We start from the raw sequence: 18,031 nt of genomic DNA, 5'->3' as shown, positions 1-18,031 counted from the left end.
TCCAAAAGCTGGTGGTTACCTGTATTACTAATTCCCTAAGAAATACAAGTGATTTCGAAAAAGTGTCAACAATTAAGTTGGTGAGTTCATAAGTGTTTTACATTGAAAAGTATGCCCTTTTTGATAGTAAATCGATGAACGAGGTTTTCAGAAAATCCAATATTTTCTATAAATGATTTGAAAAGTTTCCCGTGTTGGAGTGCGTTAGTGTTTTCCATACTTGAATAATAGTGATAAAATTTGTGTTAACAATAAATGGAAAACTGAAATGCATATATGAATCTCGTAAATCAAACTTGTTTTTATACTTTTATGTGAGTTTTATAACCATACTATTGACACTGACGGCCTGTAACAACATTCTTCAGGTGTTGTAGTGTTATGACATTTGTCACCCCAGACCTGCCGGTCTAACTATAGCTAAATGTTTAGGTGCGGGGTTGTCAATCCCGTATAGATCTATACACAAGTATCACGCTCTCTCTCCAAGAGATTATGGTATATAATACAGGACTTGAAATGCATACATACGAGTACGTTGAAGTTTAAATGTCTCACATTACTTGGTATAAACAGATTTACGATAATAAAGACTTTACTTCTTTTGAAAGCATTTCATTTGTCGAGATATATATGTAAAATGTATGAATCACTTGAATACTACACTCATTATAGTTTCTCAAAAGTATGTTTCCATTTAGTAAGAACAACTTGGTGATATATTAGCCCTTTAAACATAACGTTATTTTTGTATCAAAACTCTATAAGAACGATATTATAATTATGTTTATGAAATGATACTTTGGCTTGTAATGTACTTGTATTCCCCCCCTAAAGCGTGAAAAGAATTGAAAAGTAGGGGTATGAACTCACCCGTTAAGTTTGAAGAGAGAGGCTAGAGTTGAGCAGAGCTTCGACCGCGGAAAGTTGCGTCTTCGGGCTCTCGGGAATCTCTGCAGCGTAGATCTATCGTCGGGGGCTCGAGTGCGGAAACCAAGGTAAGGAAATGGTCTCTGGAGCTGGGAGAATGGCTGAGGAATTGTGAAAGTGTGCCAAAACTCGAAGCTCATGCCATCTATTTATAGTGCTGGAAGAGTGAGTACGCGGGGCGTACTCACGTACGCGGCGCGTACCTCGTTACGCTGGGCGTAATATGGCGTCATGGCTTACGACTCCTGGCTAGCTAAGCGTAGAGGGGGCGGGCCGATGGGACTCGACTCTGGGTCTAGTACGCGGGGCGTACTCCCAGAGAACGCGGGGCGTAATCCGGCCTGTCCTCTTCTAAATTCCGTAACTTTCGCGTACGAGCTCCGTTTTTCGTGTTCTTTATATCCACGCGTAGGTGAGATTATGCTCTACAACTTTCATTTAGACTCCGTCGGCTAGTTTTGACTTTATTTTTAATGATATATTTTTAATAGGCCGGGCCTCCTAAAGTTCGTTAAAAATTCATAGGTTCTTTATTCGACGTCGGTTTTCGTTTGTCTTTTTATCGTTTTATTACTAATGTGGAGATCTTCAACTTCCGTTTAGGTGGCGATAGCTAAATAACACTCAATCTTCAATTTGAGTTTTTAGCCATCTACTACTGTTACGAAACTTAGGAAATTCGTAACTTCTTCATACGAAGTCCAATTTGGGCGATCTTTTTATGCACGCTCACCTTTCAACGAGATCTACGACTTTTGTTTAGATAATTAAGGCTAAAATGCATTTTATTGAGATTTTACTTTTTACGTCAAATAATGTTTTAACGTCGAGTCGTAAATATACGAGTGGTTATAATTTCTTCAATATAACCCGGTTTTGAGCGTTCTTTATGTTTTTGGAAACCTTGGCATGATATCTAATATTTGATGCATCCCAACTTAGATACTTGAACACTTTTATTTTCGAGGTTTATTTCGTTGTATTTGGCTTTCGAGTGTTACAATGCTTTTGGAAAATATAGGGTTGTCACATCATCCCCTTGTTAAGGGAATTTCGTCCCGAAATTTAATCTAAGATAGAGTTTACAGTTTTAGGAAAAAGATGCGGGTACTTTTGTTTCATCTGATCTTTGCATTCCCAGGTGTATTCAGGTCCTCGCTTGGCGTTCTAGTGGACCTTTACAATGGGTATGCGGCTTTGTTTAGTCCTTTTGATTTCCCGATCCATGATCTCTACTGGTTCCTCCACAAATTGGAGGTTTTCATTTATTGCAATTTCGTCTAGAGGGACGAGAAGGGTCTCGTCGGATAAGCACTTCTTTAGATTCGATACGTGAAAGGTAGGGTGTACGTTGTGGAGCTCCTGAGGTAGTCTAAGTTTGTAAGCCACTGGACCGATCCTGGAAAGGATCTCGAATGGTCCGATGTATCTCGGGTTCAGTTTTCCACGTTTTCCGAAGCGTATTAAACCTTTCCGAGGCGAGACTTTGAGTAGGACATGGTCTCCAACTTGGAATTCCAAGGGTTTTCGTCTCTTATCTGCGTAACTCTTTTGTCTATCCCTTGATGCTTTTAGACGTTCTCGGATTTGAACAATCTTCTCCGTAGTCTCCCTTATGATTTCTGGCCCAGTGAGCGTGTTGTCAGTTGCTTGCCCTTTTGCTAGTTGTGTGTCCCCCACTTCGGCCCAGCACAAAGGTGACCTGCATTTGCGGCCATAGAGGGCTTCGAACGGGGCAGCTTTGATACTAGTGTGGTAGCTATTGTTGTACGAGAACTCGACCAAGGGTAGATGTGTGTCCCATGCCTTGCCAAAATCGATTACGCAAGCTCTCAGCATGTCTTCCAGGGTTTGTATAGTTCTTTCGCTCTGACCGTCGGTTTGTGGGTGATAAGCGGTACTCATGTCTAGTCTTGTCCCCAAAGCTTTTTGTAGCGACTGCCAGAACCTTGAGGTGATTCTACTATCTCGGTCCGAGATAATGGATATGGGCACACCATGCAGTCGTACAATTTCTCTGAGGTATGTCCTCGTTAACTTCTCCAATTTATCCGTCTCTTTGATTGGTAGGAAATGCGCTGACTTAGTTAACCTGTCGACAATTACCCAAATGGTGTCGAGTCCGCTTGTTGTTTTGGGTAATTTTGTTATGAAATCCATGGTTATCCGCTCCCACTTCCATTCGGGTATTTCTGGTTGTTGTAATAAACTCGAGGGCTTCTGGTATTCCACCTTGACTTTGGCACATGTCAGGCATTTGCTCACGTAGGTAGCAATTTCGGCTTTCATGTTTTGCCACCAGTACCACTTCTTGAGGTCGAGATACATCTTATCGGAGCCGGGATGTATGGAGTATCGTGTTTTATGGGCTTCGTCCATAACGATTTCTCTGAACCCACCAAACTTCGGTATCCAAATTCGATCCATGAAATAACGAATCCCGTTGCTCTTGGTCTCAAGGTTCTTATCCATTCCCCTTAGGGCTTCTCCTGTCACATTTTCGGATTTCAAGGCTTCTATTTGGGCTTCCTTGATTTGCGTGAACAGGTGTGATTGGATCGTCATAGTTAGGGATTTTACTCGGCGACCTGAGTACTCCTTCCGACTGAGTGCATCAGCCACTACATTAGCTTTTCCAGGGTGATATCGAATTTCGCACTCGTAATCACTTAGTAGTTCTACCCGTCGTCTCTGTCTCATGTTGAGTTCCTTCTGATTGAGGATATGTTGGAGGCTTTTATGATCCGTGAAGATGGTACATTTTGTGCCGTAGAGATAGTGTCTCCATATCTTCAGAGCGAAGACGACTGCTCCTAGCTCAAGATCATGCGTTGTGTAGTTCGCTTCGTGCGTCTTTATTTGCCTTGAGGCGTAGGTGATGACCTTCCCTCTTTGCATTAAGACACACCCAAGTCCTTGGTTTGATGCATCACAATAGACCACGAAGTCCTCCATTCCCTCTGGCAGGGTTAAGATGGGCGCACTACATAAGGCTCGCTTTAGTGTCTGAAATGCGCTGTCTTGTTTTTCTCCCCAGTCGAAGGTCACATTCTTCTGGGTTAGGGTGGTAAGTGGCTTGGCAATCTTTGAAAAGTTCGGTATGAATCTTCGGTAATACCCGGCGAGTCCCAAAAATTGCCGGATTTCTGTAGGGGTTCTTGGAGTAGTCCAACTATCTATTTCCTTTATCTTGGAGGGGTGCACGTGTATTCCTTTTTTGCTTACAACATGTCCTAGGAAATCCACTTCCCGAATCCAAAATTCACATTTGGAAAATTTTGCGTAAAGTTTCTCTGCCCTTAATGTTTCCAGTACTTGGCGGAGATGTTGGCTGTGTTCTTCCTGGCTTCTTGAATAGATGAGTATATCATCTATGAATACGATAACAAATTTATCCAGGAAGGGACGACATACTCGGTTCATCAAATCCATGAACACTGCTGGAGCATTCGTCAATCCGAAGGGCATTACTACAAATTCGTAGTGACCATAACGTGTTCGGAAAGCCGTTTTGGGGATGTCTCCCTCCAGCACTCGCAGTTGGTGATAACCAGATCTTAGATCGATCTTTGAGAAGTAGCTTGCTCCCTGTAGTTGGTCGAATAGATCGTCTATGCGCGGTAAGGGATATCGGTTCTTGATCGTGAGTTTGTTTAGTTCCCGATAATCGATGCACATGCGAAAGGATCCGTCCTTCTTTTTCACGAATAGGACTGGCGCTCCCCATGGCGAGAAGCTCGGTCTGATGAATCCCTTGCTCAGCAGCTCGTTTAATTGATTGGATAGTTCCTGCATCTCGGCTAGGGCTAAACGGTAAGGTGACTTTGCTACAGGGGTAGCTCCGGGGATTAAGTCGATTCTGAACTCGACTTGACGTTTCGGTGGGATTCCTGGAAGATCTTCTGGGAAAATATCCGGGAAGTTGCAGACTTCCGGAATATCTTTAATGTTTTTCGATTCTCGTTTCTTGTCTACTACGTGGGCTAGAAAGGCATGATATTCCTTACGAAGATACTTTTGTGCTTTAATACAGGAAATGATTTGTAAACTTGAACTAGGTTTTTCGCCATAAATGACAAGAGTTTCGCCGTTTGGCAGATTTAGGCGAACAACCCTTTCGTGGCAAAGGATATTGGCATGGTGAAGGCTCAACCAGTCCATAACGATGATGACATCGAAACTTCTTATGGAAATGGGCATAAGATCGACTCGAAACAAGCGCTCGTTTAAATTTAGTGTGCACCCTACGTACAAATCGTTTGCGTGCTCTGTTTTACCGTTTGCCATTTCTACAGTGAATATTTTATTGAGTGGTTGGGGTTTTTGATTAAGTAGGTGTTTGAATTTATGACTCACAAAACTTCTCTCCGCACCGCAGTCAAAAAGTATGCATGCATAAGTGTTGTTGAGTAGGAACGTACCCGTAACCACCGTGGGGTCCGCTATTGCTTCATTCTGTCCTACTGCCAGCACTCTCCCCACACCGCCAATATTCCTTTCCTTGGGACAATCCCTCCTGAAGTGTCCAGTCTCCCCGCACCCATAACACGCTCGGCTTACTCCAGTGCCAGAAACTTGAGTGATTGGTCGTGCCGGTGCTTTACAGAAACGGGCTGTGTGCCCTTTCCTGTCACAGTTCTTGCAGTGCATCTCGCAACAAATACCATGGTGATGGTAGTTGCACTTGCTGCACTTGGGCAGATTCCCCGCATATGGTTTTGTTGGTGCAGAGGTAGCAGGAGTTGTGGTGGGGGTAGTAGCAGCATGAACCGCAACCATTTGCTTCTTTGAAGGTTCTTGCGAAGTTTGCCCCTTCCTTTTGTTCCAAAATTTCTTCTTCTTGTTGTTGTTGGCATTGATCTCATTGTTGCTGTTCCCTTTGGTTGGTTCAGCCATGATAGCCGTGACTCCTTGACAGACACCATGATCAACAAGAGATTGCGCTAGTTCTTTGGCGCTGGCGAAGGTCAAGGGTTTGGAAGCTAATACACTTCCTCGAAGTTGGGGTGATAGTCCCCAGATGTATCTCTCGACCTTTTGGCTTTCCAGGGTTAACATTCCTGGGCAAAGTGTTATTAAGTCACTGAACCTGTTGGTGTAACCTGCTATGTCCGAACCTACCATCGAGAGGTTCCACAGTTCCTGTTCAAGCTTCTGAATCTCGCCTCTTGGGCAGTATTCTCGAAGGAGCATTCTTTTCAGGTTTTCCCAACCCATGGAGTTCGCCACCACTAGGGTTAGTGTCTGGACGTGGCCGTTCCACCATGTCAGGGCGCGTTCAGAGAAAGTAAAAGCGGCAAACTTTACTTTGCTTTCTTCAGGACATGCACAGATTTCGAATACAGCTTCCATTTTCTCTATCCATTGAGATAGAGCCAATACTCCCCCAGTCCCGTAAAAGGGAATAGGTTTTCCGTTGGTGAAGTCTTTGTAAGTGCATACCCCTGAACGGCTTTGACCTTGGCCATTTGTAAAACTATTTGTTCCTCCCCCCGATCCGTTGTTGCTCATTTGTGCCATTGCTGTAGTTACAGCAGCGGTTACAGCAGTCTGGAACATAACGGTGTCCATAATTGGAGGAGGTGGTGGAGGTGGTGTTGAAGTTGAGTTTCTGCGTGTTGATCTACGAGGAGGCATGTTCTGGTAGAGAAAAATAAGAATGAATACTATAAGTTTCTAATGTTTTGACAATCGTGTGTTACTTGTATCTTGTAATTTGTTTTGACTTTAGTTTATGGTTTCAAGGTAGACATAGAAATTTAAAACTCGTAATTTTTGAGAGGTATAAAATAAGAAATACTTCATATTCATACATATAGTTCACACCTGAGGTGTGTTACATTACATGTTTTTGTTTGGAAAATTTGATCCTCCTAGAGATCTCCGATTACGGATACAACAGGGAAAACAAGGGAAATAAGGGAAAAACTTTTATCCGAAATCCTACTCTATAACAAAATTGTTGGGGCTCGAACAAGTTCTACTTGCGGCGTTTGGAGCTAGATTCGGCATCCGACCGTTTGACTCCCATCAGTCGCCTCTTAAGATCTGCTTGTTGTTCCTTCATCTCTCTTATTTCTACCAGAGCCGTTATCATTTGGTTCTGAAGTGTCCCCGTGTAGATTTGGGTATTCTCATGTAGTCCTTCCAAACGGCGGATGTCAGCGGCGTTACCTTGGGTAGCAGCATTGACCTCGCGAACTCTGGCTGCTTGCCTGTCCGTCTCGTAGTTCTGGGTAGCTATAGCGTTCACAATAACAGGAAGTGCTCGATCAGCTGAGCTTCCCCCACTGACATTGTAAAAATCTCGGCACATGCCGAAAGGAGGGCGTACACCTTGCTGGCGGCTCCAGTAGTAGAGGTGACTTCCCCACATGGGAATGGGTCCCGGTTGATATGGTCTGATTTCGGGAGGATGAGGGATGGGAGGGTCGAACACTTCTGGCTCGGAGTCTGTCCCGCTAGAAATCTCCTCGATCTCTTCGTCGACTTCGAATTCCTCTCCGACTTCGACTTCGAATTCTCCCTCGATAACCCCTTCGGGTTCTTCCTCGACCTCTTCTTCGATTTCCTCTGGGTCTTCCTCCGGGTCTTCTTCTATCCAACCGCCGTTGCCTTGGTTTGGGTAGTAGGGATCTCCTGGTAAATGGAATCCGGCCATTTGTCTGTACTAGGATAGATGTATGAGAACTTTATAAGAAAAGAAAATTCTATTTAACGACTTACTATTTTTAACTATAATTTGTACAACTATTTTTAATAATACTCCTATAATATTTCAATTTGGCGAAACTAAAATAATTTGTATTTGGTAAGTTCTTGGCTTGTTGTCCACTACGACCATTCCTCGACGTACGTTGGTCAAATCCAGGATAAATATAGTTGATTAGGCTATATTTATTCTCGATCTGATTACATACCCCGGGGCTCAATCGTAGTGTCGTAACTTGCCTTAATACTTTTTAGTAAAACTTGTTATGATACGAGATTAATGCATGCTTGTAAAAATGTATATCTTTTAAAAGAAAGTATTTTGTTCATGAAAACGTTTCTTCAGAGCGTTTTTGGTCCCCTTTGCATTTATAGTTTGTATATCGTATGTGGTTCGATATACTTAGTTCACTATAAACAATGCTCTGATACCAATCTATCACACCCCCAAACCAGAATGGCGGAAACATTCGGGGGTGGATGACTTCACGTAGTACCACAACCATTGAATATTGTAAAGAAAGTAACACAACCATCACATATATAATGAAAACGTATGTTGTTGCGTTATACATATTAGCAAAAGAATATTACAATAAGATGATAAATGTTCAATAATAAAACATCCTTGGTGTTCCCTTCTCCAAAAGCTGGTGGTTACCTGTATTACTGATTCCCTGAGAAATACAAATGGTTTCGAAAAAGTGTCAACAATTAAGTTGGTGAGTTCATAAGTGTTTTACATTGAAAAGTATGTCCTTTTTGATAGTAAATCGATGAACGAGGTTTTCAGCAAATCCAATATTTTCTATAAATGATTTGAAAAGTTTCCCGTGTTGGAGTGCGTTAGTGTTTTCCATACTTGAATAATAGTGATAAAATTTGTGTTAACAATAAAATGGAAAACTGAAATGCATATATGAATCTGGTAAATCAAACTTGTTTTTATACTTTTATGTGAGTTTTATAACCATACTATTGACACTGACGGTCTGTAACAACATTCTTCAGGTGTTGTAGTGTTATGACATTTGTTACCCCAGACATGCCGGTCTAACTATAGCTAATAGTTTAGGTGCGGGGTTGTCAATCCCGTATAGATCTATACACAAGTATCACGCTCTCTATCCAAGAGATTATGGTATATAATATAGGACTTGAAATGCATACATACGAGTACGTTGAAGTTTAAATGTCTCACATTACTTGGTATAAACAGATTTACGATAATAAAGACTTTACTTCTTTTGAAAGCATTTCATTTGTCGAGATATATATGTAAAATGTATGAATCACTTGAATACTACACTCATTATAGTTTCTCAAAAGTATGTTTCCATTTAGTAAGAACAACTTGGTGATATATTAGCCCTTTAAACATAACGTTATTTTTGTATCAAAACTCTATAAGAACGATATTATAATTATGTTTATGAAATGATACTTTGGCTTGTAATGTACTTGTATTCCCCCCTAAAGCGTGAAAAGAATTGAAAAGTAGGGGTATGAACTCACCCGTTAAGTTTGAAGAGAGAGGCTAGAGTTGAGCAGAGCTTCGACCGCGGAAAGTTGCGTCTTCGGGCTCTCGGGAATCTCTACAGCGTAGATCTTTCGTCGGGGGCTCGAGTGCAGAAACCAAGGTAAGGAAATGGTCTCTGGAGCTGGGAGAATGGCTAAGGAATTGTGAAAGTGTGCCAAAACTCGAAGCTCATGCCATCTATTTATAGTGCTGGAAGAGTGAGTACGCGGGGCGTACTCACGTACGCGGCGCGTACCTCGTTACGCTGGGCGTAATATGGCATCATGGCTTACGACTCCTGGCTAGCTAAGCGTAGAGGGGGCGGGCCGATGGGACTCGACTCTGGGTCTAGTACGCGGGGCGTACTCCCAGAGAACGCGGGGCGTAATCCGGCCTGTCCTCTTCTAAATTCCGTAACTTTCGCGTACGAGCTCCGTTTTTCGTGTTCTTTATATCCACGCGTAGGTGAGATTATGCTCTACAACTTTCATTTAGACTCCGTCGGCTAGTTTTGACTTTATTTTTAATGATATATTTTTAATAGGCCGGGCCTCCTAAAGTTCGTTAAAAATTCATAGGTTCTTTATTCGACGTCAGTTTTCGTTTGTCTTTTTATCGTTTTATTACTAATGTGGAGATCTTCAACTTCCGTTTAGGTGGCAATAGCTAAATAACACTCAATCTTCAATTTGAGTTTTTAGCCATCTACTACTGTTACGAAACTTAGGAAATTCGTAACTTCTTCATACGAAGTCCAATTTGGGCGATCTTTTTATGCACGCTCACCTTTCAACGAGATCTACGACTTTTGTTTAGATACTTAAGGCTAAAATGCATTTTATTGAGATTTTACTTTTTACGTCAAATAATGTTTTAATGTCGAGTCGTAAATATACGAGTGGTTATAATTTCTTCAATATAACCCGGTTTTGAGCGTTCTTTATGTTTTTGGAAACCTTGGCATGATATCTAATATTTGATGCATCCCAACTTAGATACTTGAACACTTTTATTTTCGAGGTTTATTTCGTTGTATTTGGCTTTCGAGTGTTACAATGCTTTTGGAAAATATAGGGTTGTCACAGTTTGACTACTTAAAAATGAAAATTTTCTTAAAAAAAATTTGGGTCGTTACATAAGTGGAGATAGAAATGATTTATGACGAAGTAACTGCCGACCTGCTCTAGTTGTAGGAGAGAGTGAAAAGAGAGATGGACGCTCTTAACCTGAAGGTGGAAGACGTTAGGACCGTACACATTTAGTTTTCAAATAGGGTTGGTGATCTAAAGAATGTTTTCTACTTTCTTCAGACGGGCTATGTGAAGCTGGCGGTAAAAAGGGGGGGGGGGGGGGGGGGTCAAGAAGCTTAGCCTTTTTCTGGGTTTTATAGTTGTGGTTTTTGTGGGGGTTACAAGCTACAAGTTCTTCAAGTGATGGAAGAACTTCTGGTTCTATGATTTTATTCCTGGGTTTGTGATTTTGCTGATCTGTAGTGTACTTATGTTGGTGGTTATTTTGGTAGATCATTTTATGGTTATTTTGGTGTTTGTCTTGGTGATCAATTTGGTTGTGGATGGCGTTACTGATGATAGGTAGTAACATTTTATTTTGTATATGCTATTATATATGTTATCTGATGGAAGTGTAACAAACAAACCCTGAAGTAATGAAATCGTTTATGTTTAACTATCCCATTTATGTTATAAGCTTCTTTGTGCATGAATTCTGTAAAAAAAAAACATAAACAATCTGAATAACAAACTCCCAATGGATTTGGACTTGGAATATGGGACCACATGCCAAAGTCAATGAACTTTTTATCTAAAAAGAGATGGAAAAAACTACACTTATGAAAGGGACAAAAAAGTTCAATTACAAAATGGACAAAATAGAACATGCAACTCTTTTGCTTGAGGGCAAGCAAAAGACAAGTGTGGGATTTTGATATTACCATATCTATACATATATTTAGGCATTATTTCAATAAATTTTAAGTTATATTTTAGTTAATTGCAAAGATATTTGATACTTATTGAGTTAAATAACATTTTGCAGCCAAATAGAACATTCTTGAGGAAAAAAGACTAGAAGTGACTAATATTGGAACATGGAAGGAATGAGATGAATTAGGAGCTTAAAAGGAAGAAGAATTAAGCAATTACACTCCCCACGATGTGGCAATAAAGTAACATGACATGTTTATTAGGAAATACTTGATAATTAGATTTATATGGAACTCATGACGTGAGCCTCATATCTTCACGTTCTGAGAAGTCAAAGGTTCTAGAAGATATATATGCGGGAGCCAAATTCCTTGTCGAACAAGAATCCGATACTCCTCACGACGTGAGATCCTAATTCTCATGATGTGAGGTCGTTTTTAAGAAATCTATATATAGCCTTTGCCATATTCGATTTTAGGAGGTAGGATTAATTATTCTGGAGAGTTAATCAAAGTCAGAAGTCAGAAACCTGCGAGATTCAACCTTTTGAAGGAGAGATCGATTGAAGTTAAGAGATTTGAAGCAATCAAGATAACACATTACACATTTGGTTTGATCATGTTTAGCAAATATCAAATGATAGATGAAGATTGGAGAAAGTCAAAGAAAGAATTGCTGCCTTATGAAGAATACAAGAAGCAAAAAGAAGTAAAATATCGGCAAATTGGACGGGGCTACTACCAAACCAAATGTGTAAAGTGTTATCTTGATTGCTTCAAATCTTTTAACTTTAATCGATTTCTCCTTCAAAAAGTTGAATCTCACAGGTTTCTGCTTCTGACTTCGATTAACTCTCCAGAATAATTAATCCAACCTCCTAAAATCGAATATGGAAAAGGCTATATATAAATTCCTTAAAAACGACCTTTATGTCTTGAGAGTTAGGCATCACATCGTGAGGAGTATCAAATTCGTGTCTGTCAAAGAATTTGGCTTCTGTGTATATATCTTCTAGAACTTTTGACTTCTCACGATGTGAGGATATAAGGCTCACATCGTGAACTCCATATAAATCTAATCATCGAGTATTTCCTAATAAACAGACTGTGTTGTTTTATTGCCACATTGTCAGGAGTGTAATTGCTTAATTCTTCTTCCTTATAAGCTCCATTAAGCTCCCAATTCAGCTCCAGTCCTTCCAGGTTCCAATATTCATCACTTATGGTCCTTTTCCCTCAAGAATGTCCTATTTGGCTGCAAAATGTATTTTTTTTGGAACGACAGAATAATAATAAGCTAGGGAGAAGCTAGAAAAAGAGTTACATCAAAATAGTAGTAGAAAAAGGATTATGAAGCCAAGAGGACCAACTAATCTTGGCTTTACTACACCTACTAGAAATCCAAACATAAGATTTATGAACAACATCATCAAAAATCATAGATTTCTTAGGCGTATCCGCTCTGAAATTCACACCGTTCCTGAAGTTCCAAATGCACCGGAAGGCAGTCAAGATCAGAACATCAAAAGCTTTGCGTTGACCAATTCGCCAAATGGTAGTATCAGCCCATTTGAAAAGAGAATCCACAGTCAACTGAGAAGGACAATTAACACCCCACCAAATCGCAATACGGGACCATAAAGCACTCAAATCAGCACACTCAACAAAACATGGTCAACAACCTCCACTCTAGAAGAACAAACAGTGCAAAGAATAGAATCCACCATGATACCCCTATAAGATAAGTGCTCTCTAGTAGGGATACTAGACAAACATGGCTGTAAAATGTAATTTAACTCAATAAGTATCAAATATCTTTGCAATTAACCAAAATATAACTTAAAATATATTAAAATAATGCCTAAATATATGTATAGATATGGCAATATCAAAATACCCCACACTTGTCTTTTGCTTGCCATCAAGCAAACTAATTTTAACATACTACATTGCACCAGACAATCCATTTAAAACCCAACCATTATCCCAAAACCGCAATGCGTGTCTTTGTGTCTATAATTCCTAAAAACGTCCCAACCCTAAATACTCACAATCCTTATGAACATTCACCCCTTAGTTTATACGACACTCATATTTGCAATCCTCCGAATCCATCGTCATAAATTTTTCTTAACCTCAACGTATTTTTGGTTAAGCTTCCCAAGCATACATATGATCTAAAAAATTACAACTTTGATACCTTACTGGAGCTCTTTGAATTCATCTCTTCTTTGATATTTGCTCTTTAATTGTAGCGGGATTTTTCTTTGTGAGTTGTCCTTGAGAATCGAGGAGTTGCCTAGTTGTTATGTCCACCCCATCGTAGAAGATCGAGACTTGTTGTTGCACATTAAGATCATTATGGGGACGATTTATTAGCAACCCCTTGTATCGTTTCCATTCCTCATATAATGATTCTCCCGCTTGCTGCTCGAAATTGGCTTTGGACTTCTTAAGTTTCACAATCTTTGTTGGTGGGAAAAATTGTTGGACGAACTCTTCATGCATTTATTTCCATGTTGTGATTTCACCAGGTGGGAGTGCCTTCAACCAATCTTTTGCTGCTCCTTTAAATGTAACTGGAAGCATTCTCAACAACACTGTTTCTCGTGGAACGCTTGTAATATTAAAATAATCGGCAATGTCATTGACATTGTAAGAAATATCTTTTAGCATGGAAAAGATGTGTCCCTTGAGTTCGAAGTTGGCGGTGGCGGGAATTTTGGGTTGCACAAGGCCTGAACCTGTGTCATCACGAATTCGCTTATTGTATGCTTCCATACTCATGTCAGCAATGTCCGCCATGTTGTCTTTTGGCTTGCTTCCGGGTTTGCTTTCTTTTTCTGATTCTAGTTCGGGCTCGTAACCAACTTCCTTTTTTGTTAGGAATCTTCTCAAAGCTTTTGAACTTACTTTCGTTTACTGGCTTGTTGCTTGATCCCCCAACGTGTTTGTCCTTCTTTTTATGGAATGATAACTCTGGATCTTCAAATGGTGGTGTCAATGGTATCTTTGATCCGTGGGTCATATACTAGCTAACGAAACAAAAGTGTAAAAATGAACTAAAAATAAAACTGAGATTGCAGTTCTCACGACGTGAGAGTGTATGCTCATTTTGTGAGTTCTAGTGTCACACCCCAAAACCATGAATGGCGGAAACATTCTGGGGCGGAGGACGTCATGTACAGTATCACAAACAATGAATAATAGTAAACAAGTAACAATATCATCCATTGCATTAATAGAATAATTTCATACATGTGTGTTCTGTCAAAGTTATAGACACCAAAAATATACATATCAAAAATAACAGATGAGTCTTGAACGAACTCCATCTTCTCAAAATCCTGGCACCTGTACCTGTCTAGTGGTGACCTGAGAATACAAGTTATTTTGAAAGCGAGTATCAACTTAATGCTGGTGAGATCATAAGTATATTAATGTTTGTCTTTGTATGAAAGCATTTGTAAAATGTTTTATACAATGTTTTGTAAAATGTTTGAACTCTCCTAGAAAACCATATGTTTCCTACTAACTGTAGCCCTTTACCAAGGCATCTAGTGTCTGTGTGTATGTCTCTTGTTAGAGTGTGTGTGTTTTCCCGATTCGGACTATCATTAACCAAAAATATAGTTACTACATTACCGTCCATCGTGTGAATATTCACGAAGTGAATGTAATGGGAAAATATCAAAGTACCGTAGTATTTGTAATAAGTGACTACCACTGTACTAACTACCTAAAAACAAAAGGTATTCAAAGAAACATGTGATCGACCTGTATCCTGCTACCAACTCTAGTAAAACGACGATGTAAGACGCCATAAGAAATGACATTTGGCACCCGTAGACTTGCAAGTCCCACTGTAGCGAGCAACAAGGTGTAGGATAGTCAATCCAGTATAGATCTATACGCAAACTCATACGCTCCCCAATTAAGGAGATTCGGGATATAAAAATGGGCATGACATGAAGTGCCATGCCCCGGTTAACGGTTCACATAACTGCATAGATGTACATGTAATGAATGTGCTAACTGAAAGGTGTACTCTTTCTCTGTCTAGCCTGTATGTACTGACATGTTCTGTGTGTGCTAGCTGTAATGTATGTTCTCTCTATCTAGCATGTATAGTAATGTACTGAAATGTTCTGCGTGTGATAGCTGTAATGTATGTTCTCTCTATCTAGCATGTATAGTAATGTACTGTATGTATTACTCGTATTGACTTATGAATGAACTTACTCATTGTATGTTTCATTGTTCTAGTAATAGTAAATGTATCCTCCTGTGCTACCCCTATGGTAACTTACTAGTGATGTACTGGTATGTATGAACATGGAAGTATACCCTTGCTACCCAAGGGTATTGAATGTACTGGAAGAACCTTTATGACTATGTATGTACACATGATATATAACTAATGATTAAACGGCCTTCGGACGGATACCCGATATCCCACCAGACCACATCTCAAGCGCGAAAAGGAAATAGGGCGGGCAGGTCTTCCTAAGCTTTTTAAACATTGCTTATATAACTATACATACCTATACATGCAATTGATAATAAGTAAAACAGAGCTTAAGTAAAGGTATTTGATAAGTATAAGAATTTGTAAAACAGTTTGAAGCAAAACAGTTTGATAAACAGTTTGAAGAGTAAGAAAAATCACTGGTTTTGTAGTTATTAATCACATGTGATTGATGTAATAACTATAAGTATTTGACTTGTATTCCCCCCCCCCCCCCCCCCCCCCCGCCGCCGCCATAAAAGCATTTAAACTATTGATTAAGGGGTATGAACTCACTTGTAGTGAGTGGTACGGATGTAATGAAGATGTAGGATTGCTAGGTGTCAAGTGAAGTCTTGCACACACGCTATGATCCTAGTTAACATATAATCACACATATATGTACCCAATTAGCTTTAAACTACTAATTGTAAATGTTTAGACCTCCTAGAACATGTTAAACACTTATAATAAGTGTTATTAGCCCTAAGGATTGCATCTAAGTTGTTGTAGGACCCGACTAGTGAGTTTAGGGTTCCAAAGGACCCCATACATGAGTTTACTCTCCAATAAACCTCACACAAGGAATTTACGGTCGTAAACCCTTGAGTTTACGGCCGTAAGCTCCTAAGCTTAATGTCATTGGTGTTTTGAAGTTCTAAATGACCCCTAGAAGCATTCCTACTTGATGGATTTAATCCTTGGAAGGGTTTAGGGCATTAATACACTCCTTTGGGGAGTTTACGGCCTGAAGGCCATTTCCTTTTGAGTTTACTGCCGTAAACTCATATGGAAAGGGTTATTTTTGTTGGAATAGTGTCTAAGGCTGTAACTATATTCGTCAAGTATTTGATCCGGTTGTACATGGTCCTTTTGGGTTGCCTTCACCATAGCAACTTGATAGGATGATTTAATAAGAGAGAGTAAATATTATTAATATATTATGGGAATAATATAATGAATAATATATTGTTATTTGATTAATATAAGTCATAGAATTAATTAGAATTAATTTGGTGACTTAAAGAGATTAATTAAATAAAGAGGTATAAACTGTCAATTGTTTGATAGTTAAACTTTGGACTGTAAATCCATTTGGATATGGTATGGACGAATTCTAAGAGGTTTAGGATAGCTAAAATCGTCCATATGATTATCTTAGGAATGGATTTGGATAGCCTTAAGAGAAGATTATCTGATAGGGACTTATCTGTAATCCTTAAGGAGTCTACAAGTATAAATAGACCCTATGGCTGATGGAATTCGACACCTGACCTAAAGTAAGGAACCTCTGGTCAAATTCCTCCCCTCTCCTCTCTCCTAAATCATTTTCCTTGCTATTGGTGTTTGTAAGCCATTAAAGGAGTGACATTTGTGACTCTAGAAGCTCCAAGACAACAAGGTCAACAAGGAATTCAAAGGTATGATTCTAGATCTGTTTCAATGTTGTTATTTAGCCTAAATAGTTATTAGAAGTCTTGGATTCAAAGCATGTTTAATTAGAAAGCCTAGATCCGAGCATTAGGGTTTTGCATGCGCACATAGGAAAGTTCTTATGGCTAAAACCCATCAATTTTTATGTTTCAATCCCCATGCTCATCTAGGATAGGTTTTAGACAATTATCTAAGACTAATGAAGGCCTTAGGCACACTTTGGTACCCCTTCTTGATGTTCACGGCCCAAGGACCAAAACCATAAGAGATTACGGTCGTAATCTCTCTTTTGGGATGGGTTTTTGATGTTTTAAGGTCCTTAAATTAACTAGGAGTGAATCAATGTAATTGTCCAAGGCTTTAGGAGTGATTAAGGCACCCTTTGGCCCTTGAGTTTGGAGTTCACGGTCCAAGAACTTCTTGGGCCGTGAACACCTTACTCTTGGTGTTCATGGGTGATTTATAGTCCTATATACACTAACACACAAGCCTAGTATAGTTTCATATCAAGAGCAAAGGACTAGGCCCTTATAAAAGAGTTTACTCTCCAAGATGTTCTTGGGCGGTAAACTCTTAAATCTTGTTTTTTGGATATGTTTTCTATGTTATTAAGCACATATTAAGCTCTATAATACAACTAGAGAGAGGTACTCACGATTTGGGATGGAAACCCGAAGATCTGTGAGAGAGAATCTGGCTTTTCTCTAGTTGGAAATGTAACTAATGAATAATTATGGTTCAGAATTATATATATATACTCCTGGGATTTTTGACAGAAAATATTTTATTCCAGAATTGAACTCTAATATCATAGAGTTTTGAAATAATAGAGTTGCACCTAACCCTAGTGCATCCTCTCTCCTGATATCCCTGTAAGTGTAAATCCCGAAATACTCAAACTTATACTGAAAAGTCTGAAAATTTACTGCAACTGATATGACTTCTATTTAAGTGCTATTGTTTGTACATAATAGAATTTCGGGTTGTC

This window comes from Lactuca sativa, chromosome 4, assembly GCF_002870075.4.
Source record: "Lactuca sativa cultivar Salinas chromosome 4, Lsat_Salinas_v11, whole genome shotgun sequence".
Taxonomy (NCBI): Eukaryota; Viridiplantae; Streptophyta; class Magnoliopsida; order Asterales; family Asteraceae; genus Lactuca; species Lactuca sativa.
The sequence above is the reverse complement of the archived record's forward strand: the minus strand, read 5'-3'. Positions refer to the sequence as shown.